We start from the raw sequence: 14,457 nt of genomic DNA, 5'->3' as shown, positions 1-14,457 counted from the left end.
GTCACGGAGGTGCACCACCGCCTGTGCTTCGTGGGTCCGTGTGCTGTTTGAATTGGTCAGCTACACGGAAGAGGCATTTCCTGTGTGGCTGCTGCTACATTGGAGTTCCACCCCCGGAGCCACGCGGGTCTGCTTGCTGTTTGGATTGTACAGTTTGAGTGGAGCGGGAGATGCCAAATATATTGTACAGTGAGGTGGACAGCACCTTTTATCCCATTTTGATTGTTTAAGAAGTGACTTTGACGACGCCCACATGGGTTAGACATTTTGCACTACCAGTCCCAGAATACATTGGGGGATGATTAACATGCTGATTGTAGAAATAAAAGAGGGATTTGTACTGACAGTGCTCTTTTGTCGTCATCTTCAGCTATGGCCCAAGAAGAAGGGCGTCTCTGCCCGAAACGCGTTGGCCAAAATAACGAGGATGTGGCTGCTACACCTACCTGTAATGAGGAGCGATCCCGAGTGCGCCCTCCACCTGAAGGGGTAACTTTGAAAACACATATATATATATATATATATATATATATATATATATATATATATATATACATATATATATAGGCCAAGGTATATTGAAGAATGAGTGGATGTATAAGTGTCTGAGGGGATGATTTAGTAGGTACGTGAATGACTGTATAAGTGAGTCATTAAACATGTCTTACTGAATGCATGGGTTAGTGACTATACTGTGTAAGTGTCTGTATTAGTCTGTCTGTTGGTGTGTAAGCAGTTACATGAGGGTCTATATGGGTTATTGATTGGTTGTCTGAGTATCTGTAAGAGTGCCTGAGTGTCTGTGTGGGTGGGTGGGGGGTGATTCACTGGGTGTATGGGTTCAAGAGTGCATGTGTGAAGGGCTGTATGGGTGGGTGAGTGTGTGTATGGGTGTGTTGGTGAGTGAATGGATGCCTCCGTGGTACATGTGTGAGTAACTGCATATGTGAAAGGCAGTATATGTGAGTGTTGGAGTATATAATTGACTATATGTGAGAGCGAGTGATTGTGAGAGTGGCTGTATGGATGAGTGTGTGCTTGTATTAGTTATTGTATGAGAGTGTAAGTATGTGTTAGTATATGTTTGAATAAGTGAGGTGGTGTGTGTATAACTGTATAGGTGAGTAAATGGGAGTGTGATTGATCCTTTGCATGACTGACTGGGTGTGTGAGTAATTCTATGGATGAGTGGTGGTGTGTGTGTCTGTATAGATATGTGCGTGCATATGATAGTGCTGTATTGATGGTTGACTGCATGTATGGGTGAATGAGTGGATGTGTGTATAGACCTAGGAATAAGTGAGTGGGTATGTACTAACTGGTATTGGTGTGTCTATGGTTTCAAAAATGGTAGTCTGTATTTTAGAGTGGGTGCATCAAAGGTTATATTAGGGTATGAGGAGGTGCATCAGATTATCAAGTAATTAATCACAGTCCAATTTACTCACCTATACAGTTAAACACACTCAAGTTCACTTACTCATAAAAATACTAACAAATTCTGACGCTCTTATACAATTACTGATACAAGCACACACTCATCCATACAGCCACTTCCGTAATCACACACTCTCACATATAGATAGTTATATACTCTTACACACATATACACTGCGTTTTTACATATGTAGTTAGTGACACATTTACAACTGAGATATACATTCAGTCACTAACACACCCTTGCATACAGTCACCCAACCATACAGTCCATCACAGTTGCACTCTTAAAACCATGCACCCATAGCATCACCCACTCACACATCTATGCACAGAGTCACACATACCCTACCCACACAAACACTCAGGCACCCATACAGATACTCAGACAACCAATCAATAACCCATATAGACACCAATATTGCTATTCACAAAACCATGCAGCCACTTATACACCAACACACACACAGACACATACAGACATTCACACAGTTTAGTCACTAGTCTGCAGTAAGATACATTTAATGACTCACTTATAGAGTCATTTGCGCACCTACAAAATCTTCCATTCACACACTTATACACCCACTCATTCTTCCACAGACCTTTCACCATAAATATATAAAACATATTTAAACTTTACAGAAACACACAGTCACTGGATGACATCATCAGTGATGTCATCAGTGATGTCATTTGAGATGTCATCAGTGATGTCATCAGTGATGTCACTGACCATGTCATGAATGATGTAATATGTGATGTCATCAGCAGTGCATTGCGAGGGCGCAAGTTATAGTTAGCTGAACTAACTATAACTGCCGAATTGCTCTGGGTTTGTTCAAGTGAAATGTCCAACTAACTATAACGTCCCTGAAACCTGTGTTTTTTTCAGAGAATTTCTAAGGTTTTTTAAATGCTAATTTCTAACTATAACGTCCCTGAAACCTATGTTTTTTCAGTGAATTTCAAAGGTTTTTTAAATGCTAATTTCTAACTATATCGTCCTTGAAACCTATGTTTTTTTCAGTGAATATATATATATATATATATATATATATAAAAAACATATATATATATATTTATATATATAATTACTGAAAAAAACCACAGCTTTCAGGGAACTTATAGTTAGAAATATTTAGATTTCCATGATACAATGGGAATTTCTTGAGTACATATAATTTTGATACATGGGCGTTATACCATTAATCAGCATTTAGGCTGTACATGGACAAGTACACGATTGGTTGATTAGATAAGCGATATTTTGCACATGGTTTTACGTTGGTCAAAAATAGGCGTAATTTGCACATACTTGTTAATTTGAGGTATATGTTTACAGATTTTGCATGATTTGCACATTAGATTACAGCGATGGTTGCACATGAATATCAAAAATGCATTATTTGCACATATTATGATCAATATTGGCTGCGACTTGCACATATTTATTAGCAGTATTTGCACAAAGAACTGAGCCATATTTGCATACTTGCACATCTGTTTATAGTATCAACCATTACTTTGTATACAATGCCCATATTTCTTGTATTTATACAGAAATTGGATGATGAACTTTTTATTAGTTGTCCCCATCCATAATGCTGGCCGTCATATGATTTTATTTGCATTTAGGCATATAATTTGTATTTACCATGTATTTAGTTATTTATTTCTTTATTATTTGCGCAAGATTTGTTTATCTATTTTATTAAGGTTCATGACAATTGGGTAAACAGACTGACCGATGTTAAACACAGGTATTTTGTACATAGTATTTTGTCTATGTTTATTCTTACATGTGGTGTGCATCAAGCATATTTTAAAAAATGGCGGGCCGTATCTGGCTATCTGTGAGCAAGGGCAACCGCCCGAAATGTGTCAGATTGCAACTCTGTGAATAAAGTTTACCAGTGCCTGACTTTGGGATTCGTGTTGTCAGCTGAAGCGAGGAAGTGTGAAGACGGCGTGTTCTGTTTCATATATATATATATGTATATATATATCCTTACACGTTTCAGCAGATTTTCCGCCTTGCTCACAGGTGAGTGAATTTAGTGTCCAATTGGTCACATGGCCTCTGTGGTAACAATGGGCCCCAGAATGTACCAACAACAGTTCATTCTCCAGCCAGTGGACTTCCGTGGATATTTGGCAATGGGTATGAGAAAGGGAGATGAGGGAGGCGTTTCTCCTCTCTCTGGTATCACCGCATTTCAAGCACAAATAAGACTTTGGCATCATATGCACTTTGCTTTTGATTTTAAATGCACTTGTGATTTTCGTGACATTTGGGTTAAAGCAACGCTATTCAGCTGCATAAATTACACTTTTGCACCATGGCACGATGTGGATGAACTGTTGTTGGTGCATTCTGGGGCCCGTAGTTACCACAGAGGCCATGTGACCAGTTGGACACTAAATTCACTCACCTGTGAGCAAGGCGGAAAATCTGCTGAAACGTGTAAGGAGATAAATGAGTGGGAACCAACGATGCCACTTTGACGAATAAAGTCTGCTTGAATAGAAGTCGGCGGTGTGGCTCTGCAATCCTTTGTGGCGAAATTCCAAGTAACAGGATCTCCATTCCTGCACGTAGAGACAGCCCTGCAGGGTGGGGGGGCCCCGGTAAAATGTATATATATAAATATATATATATATATATATTACCTACTGGCAGTCACCAGCAGGTAGTTATAGTTAGGGCCTCGAAACTTCGTGAAATTCTCAAAACTAATGTGGCGCTCCAGTCAGCTCCTGTCTTGAAAGTTTCGGGGTGATTCGTCAAGCGGGGGGCCAAGAAAAAATGGGGGTCCCAAAACACGTTTTCCCCATGTTAATTTTTATAGGAAATTTTATACATGGCTACAGCCCCAACTGCTAAACAGATTTACACCAAAGTTAGCAAAAAGGTAGGTCTTGGTTCAGAAAGCGACCTTTTTTTTTTTAAATGGCGTAAATCCATTCAGTAGTTCCTGTGAAATTTAAAAAATAAAAATATCGATATCTGAGCACCGAGGAGCAGTCACAACTCCTCCCAAGCATGAGCTGACTTCTGATTGGCTGCCAACACTCCAAACCAGAAAGTGTTGGCAGACATCTTGTGACTCTGTAACCAAGTCACAAGAAAACAGTGAAAAAAACATAATAAAACAAGAAAAGGGGGAAGGGTAGAAACACCCTGACCCTCTAGGCCTGCTGAGGGGGTCCGAGACCCCAGGGCCAAAAAAAGCGTCTTTTTAAAAAAAAAAACAACAGTATTCGCGCTGGGTGCGCAAATCCTGCCGAGAAAATAAAAAAACAAAGCGCGGGCACCCGCTCCTCCGTATTGTTAAGTCCCCGGGTGGGCCAGTTCCGGGGTGCAATCCCAAATTATATAGCGGGGGGCCGCAGTGGCCCCCGCAGCCCCTGGGACCGCCACCTCCCTGGGACTTGATTGATGATTTGCGGGGGACATGTAGCCCCCCACAGCTCCAGGGACCACCACCTCCCCAGGGCTCTCATATTTTTTCATATTAAAATGTGTGGGGGGCTCGAGCTCCCCCCGCAGCCCCGGGGACCACCACCTCCCGGGACACTCTATATTTAAATTCAGGGCTCCGTTACGGACCCCCAGGCCCTAGGGACCACCACCTCCCCGGGCCTTTGAAAATCCTGAAAATACTGGGAAGGGGGCCGCTCCCCCCTCCTGGAGCCCTTGATGGCCCACCCCCGGGACATTGCCATTGCGGGGGAGCCGGTGGGACCATGGGGGCATTGGGGCTCCCCTCATGGTCCCCAACAGAGAGGCCAGGCCCCGGGTGATGGGGTCCCCGGGGCCAGAAGTGGCCTGGGAGAGGCACCACAGGCTGTTTGGCTGCACCGACTTTCGCACAAATACACATTTTCCCCATTAGGCACATAATTCATCACTGCTCCCTAATCTGTAGATTTGAACAAAAAAGCCTTGTTCCTAGCTCCAACGGCTCAAACGTTACCAAAAATGGAGCGACAAGTGTTACAGTGTGTTGGAAGGCCCTTTGCTAACCTAGAATGGTTACCTGTTATTTATTGCTAAATGTGGGTGTTAAATTGGTACTAATGGTGTGCAAGCCACTCTTGCTTCCTTCTGCGCCTCTCTCTGCACCTTTCTTGCCTCTTTCTGCATTTCTGTTGCTTCTTTATGCATATTTCTTTCTTTTTCTGCACTTCTCTTGCCTCTTTCTGCAAATCTCTTCTACGTTCAGCATCTCTCTTGCCTCTTTCTGTATGTATGTTGCCTCTTTCCACACCTCATTTGCTTCTTTCTGTATCCTCTTGCCTCTTTCTGCACCCTTCTTCCCTCTTTCTGTACCTCTGCTGTCTTTTTCTGTACCCCTCTTATTTCTTTCTGCACCTTTTTTTGCTTGTTTCTTCACCTTTGTTCCTTCTTTCTGTACTTCTTGTGTTTCTTTCTGCACCTGACTTGCTTCTTTCTGTACCCCTCTTGCCTCTCTCTTCACCCCTCTTCCCTCTTTCTGCACTTCTGTTGCTTCTTTCTGCACCTCACTTGCCTCTTTCTGCACCCCTATTGCCTCTTTCTGCACCCCTATTGCCTCTTTCTATACCTCTCTTGCCTCAGTCTGCCCACCTGTTTCCTCTTTCTTCATCCCTTTTGCCTGTTTCAACAACTCTCTTGCATCTTTCTGCATTTCTCTTGCCTCCTTCTGCACCTCACTTGCCTCTTTTTGCACCGCTGTTGCTTCTTTCTGTGCTTCTCTTGCTTCTTTCTGTACCTCTATTGTAAATTTCAGTATCCCTCTTGCCTCTTTCTGCACCCCTGTACCCTTTTTTTGCACCTTTCTTGCGTGTTTCTGCACCTCTCTTGCCTCTTTTTGCACCTCTGTTTGTTTTTTCTGCACTGCTCATGCTTTTTTCTGCACCTCCCTTGTCTCCCTCTGCACTTCTCTTGCTTCTTTCTACACCTCTGTTGCTTCTTTCAGCAATTCTCTTGCCTCTTTCTGCACTTCTCTTCCTTCTTTTTGCACCCCTCTTGCCTCTTTTTGTACCTCAGTTGGTTCATTCAGCACTGCTTTTGCTTGTTTGTGCACCTCACTTGCCTCTTTCTGCACTTCTCTTGCTTCTTACTATACCTCTGTTGCTTCTTTCAGCAATTCTCTTGCCTCTTTCTGCACTTTTCTTGCTTGTTTCTGCACCTCTTTTGTACATTTCTGTATCCCTCTTGCCTCTTTCTGCACCCTCTTTCCTATTTCTCCATCTCTTTTGCTTCTTTCTGCACTTCTCTTGCTTCTTTCTGCACTGCTCTTGCTTCTTTCTGTACCTCTGTTGCAAATTTCTGTATCCCTCTTGCCTCTTTCTGCACCCCTGTACCCTTTTTCTGCACCTTTCTTGCCTGTTTCTGCACCTCTCTTGCCTCTTTTTGCACCTCTGTTGGTTCTTTCTGGACTGCTCTTGCTTCTTTCTGCATCTCACTTGTCTCTCTCTGCACTTCTCTTGCTTCTTTCTACACCTCTCTTGCTTCTTTCAGCAATTCTCTTGCCTCTTTCTGGACTGCTCTTGCTTCTTTCTGCATCTCACTTGTCTCTCTCTGCACTTCTCTTGCTTCTTTCTACACCTCTCTTGCTTCTTTCAGCAATTCTCTTGCCTCTTTCTGAACTTCTCTTCCTTCTTTTTGCACCCCTCTTCAATCAATCAATGACTCATGTAGCAACTCTCCATCTCATGCAGCCGCTTACACACCAACTGACAGACTAATACAGACTTTCACACAGTTTAGTCACTAACCCATGCATTCAGTAAGTCATGATTAATCACTCACTTATACAGTCAGTCACACATTCACTAAATCATCCATTCAGACACTTTTACACCCACCACTCATTCTTCAATACACCTTGGCATACATATATATATAAAACATATTTAAACTTTACAGAAACACATATTCACTGGATGATGTCGTCAGTGATGTCATCAGTGATGTAATTTGAGAGGTCATCAGTGATGTCACTGACCATGTCATGAACAATATAATATGTGACGTCATCAGCAGTGCATTGCGGGGGCGCGAGTTATAGTTAGCTCAACTAACTATAACGGCCGAATTACTCTGGTTTTGTATGAGTGAAATGTCCAACTGACTATAATGTCCTTGAAACCTATGTTTTTTTCAGTGAATTTCTATGTTTTTTTAAATGCTAATTTCTAACTATAACGTCCATGAAACCTATGTTTTTTTCAGTGAATTTCAAAGGTTTTTTAAATGATAATTTCTAACTATAACGTCCGTGAAACCTATGTCTTTTTGAGTGAATATATATATATGGCTCAAGCTGAGCATATGCAGTGTGCGGCCAACGTGCTGCGGGTGCACGTTGATCGCCCGCATCCAGGTGTTTAGTAATTTAAAACGCTCCGTATTACCTCCCAACAAAGACTGCACTCCACGTAGTGCAGTTTTGAAGTGTTTAATTTTACAATTACTCTATTCGCAGACACAAGCATCTACGCATTTCAGCTCCCACTGAGCCTTGTTCATGACGCCGAACTAATGCGTCTGCAGCCATTATGAGCATGTAGTGCTAGACATAGAAAGTGGACTAGTAGCTCCACAACAACAAACATAATACGTGGTGGCGATCTTAAAAACGTGGCTTGTCAACAAATAACAGTGTATTAGCACCAAACAATATCCACTGTTGCAAGACACTTAAACATTATTTGAAAACTAGAAAAAAATATATGTCAAAATTATGCAAATATTATAGATCACACGATAAGCACCACAATGGGCAACAAATCTCTATATTTGCGAAAATTGCAAATTTCATCACCCCACCAGGACACCAGCTCAAACCACAGCAAGAAACTTTTTTATATCATCAAAGAAGTTCCCAACCATACAGCCAGTAAGAACACCTTCACCCCCTCGCAGGAGTCCTGCAACTCTCTCGCAGACTTCTTCTACACTAAAAATCACCATCTACGTAAAACGCCATTCCCCGTTAACTGAACTTAGCAGACTCCTGAACAACCCCGACCCCCAAGAAAGCTCACTAAACACCTGGGAGTCTCTTTCCACTATCACAACCACCACCATCATGGGTTCCATCCACTCAGGCGCCCCAAGGACCCCTGCCTGTACATGTTCAACCTTGGAAAAAGGATCATCAGCAAGGAGCTCACCACAATCATCATTGCATCCATCTCTTCAGCCTCCTTCCTAGAAGGCTGGAAACACGCGGAGATCAAACTGCTCCTCAAAAGGCCCTCATGAGATCCCAATGACCTAAAAAATCACCACCCATCTCCCTGCTGCCCTTCCCAGTACTTCAGAAGGCAATAAACTTCCAACTAACTGCCCACCTGGAGAAGAACAACCTTCTTGACCACTCCAAATCTGTGTTCTGCTCAAACCACAGTCCAGAGACTACTCTGATCCCTGCCACAGAACACATCAGACAGGGGAGAGACCGTTACCCTGATCCTCCTTGAACTCTCTGCGGCATTCGACACTGTCTCCTACCACTCCCTCCTGAAAGGCCTCCACTAATTGGGGATCCAAGGGAAAGCTCTCAAATGGATCTCCTCCTTCCTATCCAGTCGCACTCAAAGCACCCGCCTCCATCTTTTCATATGTACCAAACAACATCATCTGAGGCATCCCGCAAGGATCCTCTCTAAGCCCAACTCTCTTCAATAAATACATGGCACCTCTGGCCCCCGGCCAGATTCCATAACATAAACATAATCTCCTACACAAATGACACCCAACTCATCCTCTCACTCTCCACAGAACCCCCTAACACTGAAGCCAACTTCCACAGGTGCATGTCAAGCTTCGCCAGCTGGATACACAGTAAATACCTCAAATTAAACTCAGACAAATCCAAAATGTTCATGTTCTGTAACAGTAAATCCCTGTGGGACGGCTCCTGGTGGCCTGTGGAGCTTGGCCCGGCACCCATACCCACAGAGCACACTAGAATCCTCAGAATAATTCTAGACAGCAAGCTATTCATGAAGAAGAAGATCAACGTGCACTTTTCAGCCTGCTTCCTCACCCTGTGTCTGCTCAGAAAAATCTTCATATGACTCCCTTTCGAAATCAGACACACTGTAATCCAGGCCCTCATCACCAGCTCCCTAGACTATGGCAACTCCTTATCTGTGGAATCAATGACCAACCGAAAATCATCCAGAATGCAGCAGCCAGGCTCATCCTCGTCCTCCCGAACCGGACCCACTCACCTAAAAACTCTAAACTGGCTTCCTGTCAGCAAGAGATGCCATTTCAAACAACTCACCTAAGCCTACAAAGCCCTCCACAACAAGGGGCTAGTCTATGTTAATAACAGGATAAACTTCTACCAACAGACCTGCATCCTTCACTCCTCATCCCTCTTCCTGGCCCACGACATCCAGATTCACAAAACCAGAAGTGGTGGCAGCGCTTGTCACACCTGGCAGCCAAGTCCTGGATGACCTCCACCTCTGCACTTCACCCACAATGCAAGAGTTCAAGAAATGCTTGAAGACCTGGCTCTTCGACTAACTCAACCCAGCAGCAGCACCACCCCACCCCACCGCCAGCACCTGGATACCCTCAGGGGTGAGAAGCAGAACTATACAAATCCTACATGATTGATTGATTAATTGATATCACTTGTCCACACAGAATGGCAGGCCCGATCAACACACTAGACAAGCCAAAGTAGTTATATTGTTTAAGCTAAATTTGTGAAAGGCATTGCTTGTTGAGTGTACATGACCATGATGCGTGGATTTTCCTGTCTCTTGGGTGTTGGTGAGGAAAAAGTGCCTAAATTATATAACTGGATTACTAGAAATAGAAGTATCAAAAGGAATATGCTACTTACCAGTATGCATCTGTTCTTGGCATGTAGAGCTGTAGATCTACACACTTTTGCATAGATCGCCATCTGGTGTTGGGCCCGGATGTTTGCAGTTTGTTTTTCCTCTTGGAAAGTCTTTGGAAGTCACGAGGTCGGTGACTCCTCCCTAGGGGTGGGCGGAATTTGTGAAATCCACTTCCGCAAATTATCGCGAAAATGTTTAAAATTATCGCAAACAAGCGGAAATATCGCAAAGATGCGGAAGTTTTTTTCCAGCATGTTCGCGAGATTTTCTGCATGGTTGCGGGTCGCCAACTTACCCATGTGGTTGCTCGCGGGCGCGGCCATCTTGTTTTGAGTTGTCTTGCGGTGCATGATCGCGAGAAGAAAGACGTCATCGCGCGACACATGACGTCACTGCGGGCGCGAACTGTCGCGAGACAGCGCAAATGGCTAAAAACAATACAACATCTCATGGAGAACGCGACCGGATCAAGAAAACCTGTGGCGAACGCAGGGATTCAGGTAAGGCGATAGCGCGCGCGCGAGAATGTATTATTTTACAGCGCGAGCAAGAAACAAATTATCGCCAAGCTGCGGAAAGCGGAAATTTTGACATTTTTGCGCTCTCCGCGGAACGCGGAACTCACAAATTATCGCCAAGCTGCGGAAAGCGGAAATTTTGACATTTTCGCGCTCTCCGCGGAACGCGGAACTCTCAAATTATCGCAATTTCCGCGAACGGAACGAAATTTTCGCCCAGGCCTACTCCTCCCTTGGATGGTATTGCACATGGGCTTCGACTCCATCCTCAGATTGTTTTTCGCCAACAGGGAAAGATGGAGCGTAGTAATAACAGTGAAGAAACCCATGTGTGTTGTATCTAATGAGATAGACTGGAACAGATACAGGTAGCCGGTGGGCGGGTGGGCGTGTGTAGATCTGCAGCTCTACATGCCAAGAACAGATGCATACTGGTAAGTAGCATATTCCGTTCGAGGCATGTGAGCTGCAGATTACACACTTTTGCATAGACTATATAGCAGTTCCCAACCTTAGCGGCGACCACCAGTATCTGTTGCAGTGGTTTGAAATGGTGTTTTTAGTACAGCCTGGCCCACACTAGCTTGTTGCTTGGTTTGCACATCTACACAGTAATGTTTAGTGAAAGTGTGCGGTGTTGACCATGTAGCTGCTTTGCAGATATCATCTAATGGGATGTTCCCTAGAAAAGCCATAGAAGCCCCTATCTTTCGTGTAGAGTGGGCTTTAGGGGGAACAGATAGCGTTTGTTTTGCTTTGTGATAGCAAATCTGTATGCATTTTACAATCCACCTAGCTATCCCTGATTTTGAGATGGGGTTGTCTTTGTGTAGTGGAGAGAAAGAGACAAATAGTTGTTTGGTCTTTCTGAAAGGTTGTGTTCTCTGGATATAGTAAAGTAATGCCCGTTTAACATCTAACGTGTGCAGAGCCCTTTCTGCAACCGTTTGAGGTTGTGAGAAAAATACCGGTAATTCTACCGATTGGTTTAGATGAAAGGGGGAAATGACTTTCGGATGGAATTTTGGGTTGGTACGGAGAACAACCTTGTTCTGGTGCATTTGGAGAAAAGGTTCTTGTATAGTAAGTGCTTGTATCTCACTGACCCTTCTAAGGGAAGTGATGGCTACAAGAAAAGCTGTTTTCCATGTGAGAAATTGCAGTTCGCATTTATGCAAAGGTTCGAAGGGCGGTCCCATTAGCCTTGTGAGAACTATATTTAAATTCCACACAGGTGAGGGTGGTACTCTGGGGGGAATTATTCTTTTGAGGCCTTCCATGAAGGCTTTAATGGCAGGCACTCTGAAAAGTGATAGGTGCTGTCTGTTCTGTAGGTAAGCGGCAATTGATGCGAGGTGTAGCCGAATGGATGTATATGCTAGGTTACACCTTTGTAGATGGAGCAAGTAGCATATGATGTGCTGTATAGATGCGCCTAGAGGATTGATTGTGTTGTTATGGCAATAAACAACAAATCTTTTCCACTTGGCAGCGTAGCAGGCTCTAGTGGTAGGGCGTCTAGCTTCTCTGATGACGTTCATACAGTCAGGGGGAAGGTTAAGGTATCCGAATTCTAGGATCTCAGGAGCCAGATCGCAAGTTTGAGCTGAGCTGGGTCCGGGTGTCTGATCTCTCCATGGTTCTGGGTTAGGAGGCATGGTGAGAGGTGTAGCTTTTGGTGTGGTACTACAGAGAGTTCCAGCAGCGTGGTGTACCACGGTTGTCTGGCCCATGTTGGAGCCACTAGGATTAGCGTGAGGGAATGCTGTTGTAGCTTTCGCACCACTAATGGAATTAGTGGGAGAGGTGGAAAGGCGTACGCAAATTTGCCTGACCAGTTCATCCATATCGCATTGCCTTTGGACAATGGGTGTGGGTATCTGGCGGCGAAGCTTGGGCATTTTTTGTTTTCGTGGGTGGCGAAGAGGTCTATCTGTGGATGCCCCCACATCTGAAAGAACAGGTGAAGAACCTGTGGGTGAAGTTCCCACTCGTGGATCTGCTGGGTCTGTCTGCTGAGCAGATCTGCCATGGTGTTTTGGACTCCTGGGACATATTGGGCTATTAGAAAGATTTTGTGTGGAATTGCCCATCTCCATATGCTCTGTGCTAGTTGAGAGAGCTGTGGAGAGTGTGTGTCACCTTGTTTTTGAATGTAGTACATGCCTGTCATGTTGTCTGTGCGAATGAGGACTGCCTTGCCTAAAATCTGTGTTTGAAAGGATTTTAGGGCTAGAAAGATTGCCAGTAACTCCAGATGGTTGATATGGAGTAACTTTTGTTGCGGCGTCCATGTGCCCTGCACTGTGAGGTGTAATAGATGCGCTCCCCAGCCGGAGAGCGATGCATCTGTTGTTAGAATTATTTGTGGAACCGGGTCCAGGAACGGTCGACCTCTGGAAAGATTTGTGGTGTTCCACCACTGCAGAGAGCGATGGGTGCGACCGTCCGCCAACACCAGATCTGTCAGTTGCCCCTGGGCCTGCTTCCATTGGCGCGCTAAGCACTCTTGGAGTGGACGCATCTGGAGTCTTGCGTGAAACACTATGAAAATGCAAGAAGCCATCATCCCTATCAGTTGCATAAACACTCTTGCTGGAAGAGTGTGTTGAGGTATGAATCTTTGACGCAAAGCCTGAATGCTTGCAATCCTGGCAGGATTGGGGTAGGCTATGTCTTTGGAGGTGTCTATGGTGGCACCCAGGTATTGCTTTATGTGGGATGGTGTTAGCTGGGACTTTTGGTGGTTCACCGTGAAGCCTAGCTGGTGAAGTAGTTGGATTGTTGTGGCGGTGTGGTGTACACATTGGTTGTGGGACGTGGCTTTTATCAGCCAGTCGTCTAAATATGGGAAGACGTGAATGTGCTGTCTTCTGAGGTGTGCCGCCACTACCGCTAGGCTCTTGGTGAATACCCTTGGTGCTGTTGTGACCCCGAATGGGAGCACCTTGAACTGGTAGTGTTGCCCGTCCACTACAAATCTGAGGTACTTTCTGTGAGCATGGTGTACCGGAATGTGAAAGTATGCGTCTTTCAAGTCCAGTGTGGTGAGAAAGTCGTTCTGGGAGAGGAGCGGAAGTACCTGCTGAAGTGTTACCTTGTGAAAATGGTCCGAATGTATGTATGTGTTTAGAGGCCGGAGATCTAGAATAGGTCGTAGAGTCTCGTCTCTTTTTGGTATTAGAAAATATAGGGAGTAGACCCCTAAATTTTGCTGATTGGCGGGAACTTGTTCTATTGCCTGTTTTTGTAGGAGGGAGATTACCTCCTGTTGTAATAATGTGGAATGTTCTTGTGACATTGGGCGGTGCCTGGGTGGAATGTTTGGGGGGGTAGATGTCAATTCTAGGCAGTACCTTGAGCGAATAATTTGGGTCACCCATTTGTCTGAGGTGATGTCTCCCAGACCTGAAGGAAATTTTGTAGCCTGCCCCCGACCAGAGTGGTATGGTCTGGAGGGAGCGGGAGGAAGTCATTGGGTACGCGGTGTGGCAGAGCGGGCGGTATTTGTTTTGCCTCTGCCTTTATTGTTATTGCCCCTATAGCCGCCTCTTTGATAACCCCTTGTGAAGGTGGACTGAGCAGGGGATTTGTAGGAAGTGGACGCGCTATCTGAGGAGTAGCCTCTAGCTGTACCCCG

This window comes from Triturus cristatus, chromosome 11 (genome assembly GCF_964204655.1).
Source record: "Triturus cristatus chromosome 11, aTriCri1.1, whole genome shotgun sequence".
NCBI lineage: Eukaryota > Metazoa > Chordata > Amphibia > Caudata > Salamandridae > Triturus > Triturus cristatus.
Note: the sequence above shows the minus strand (reverse complement) of the source record.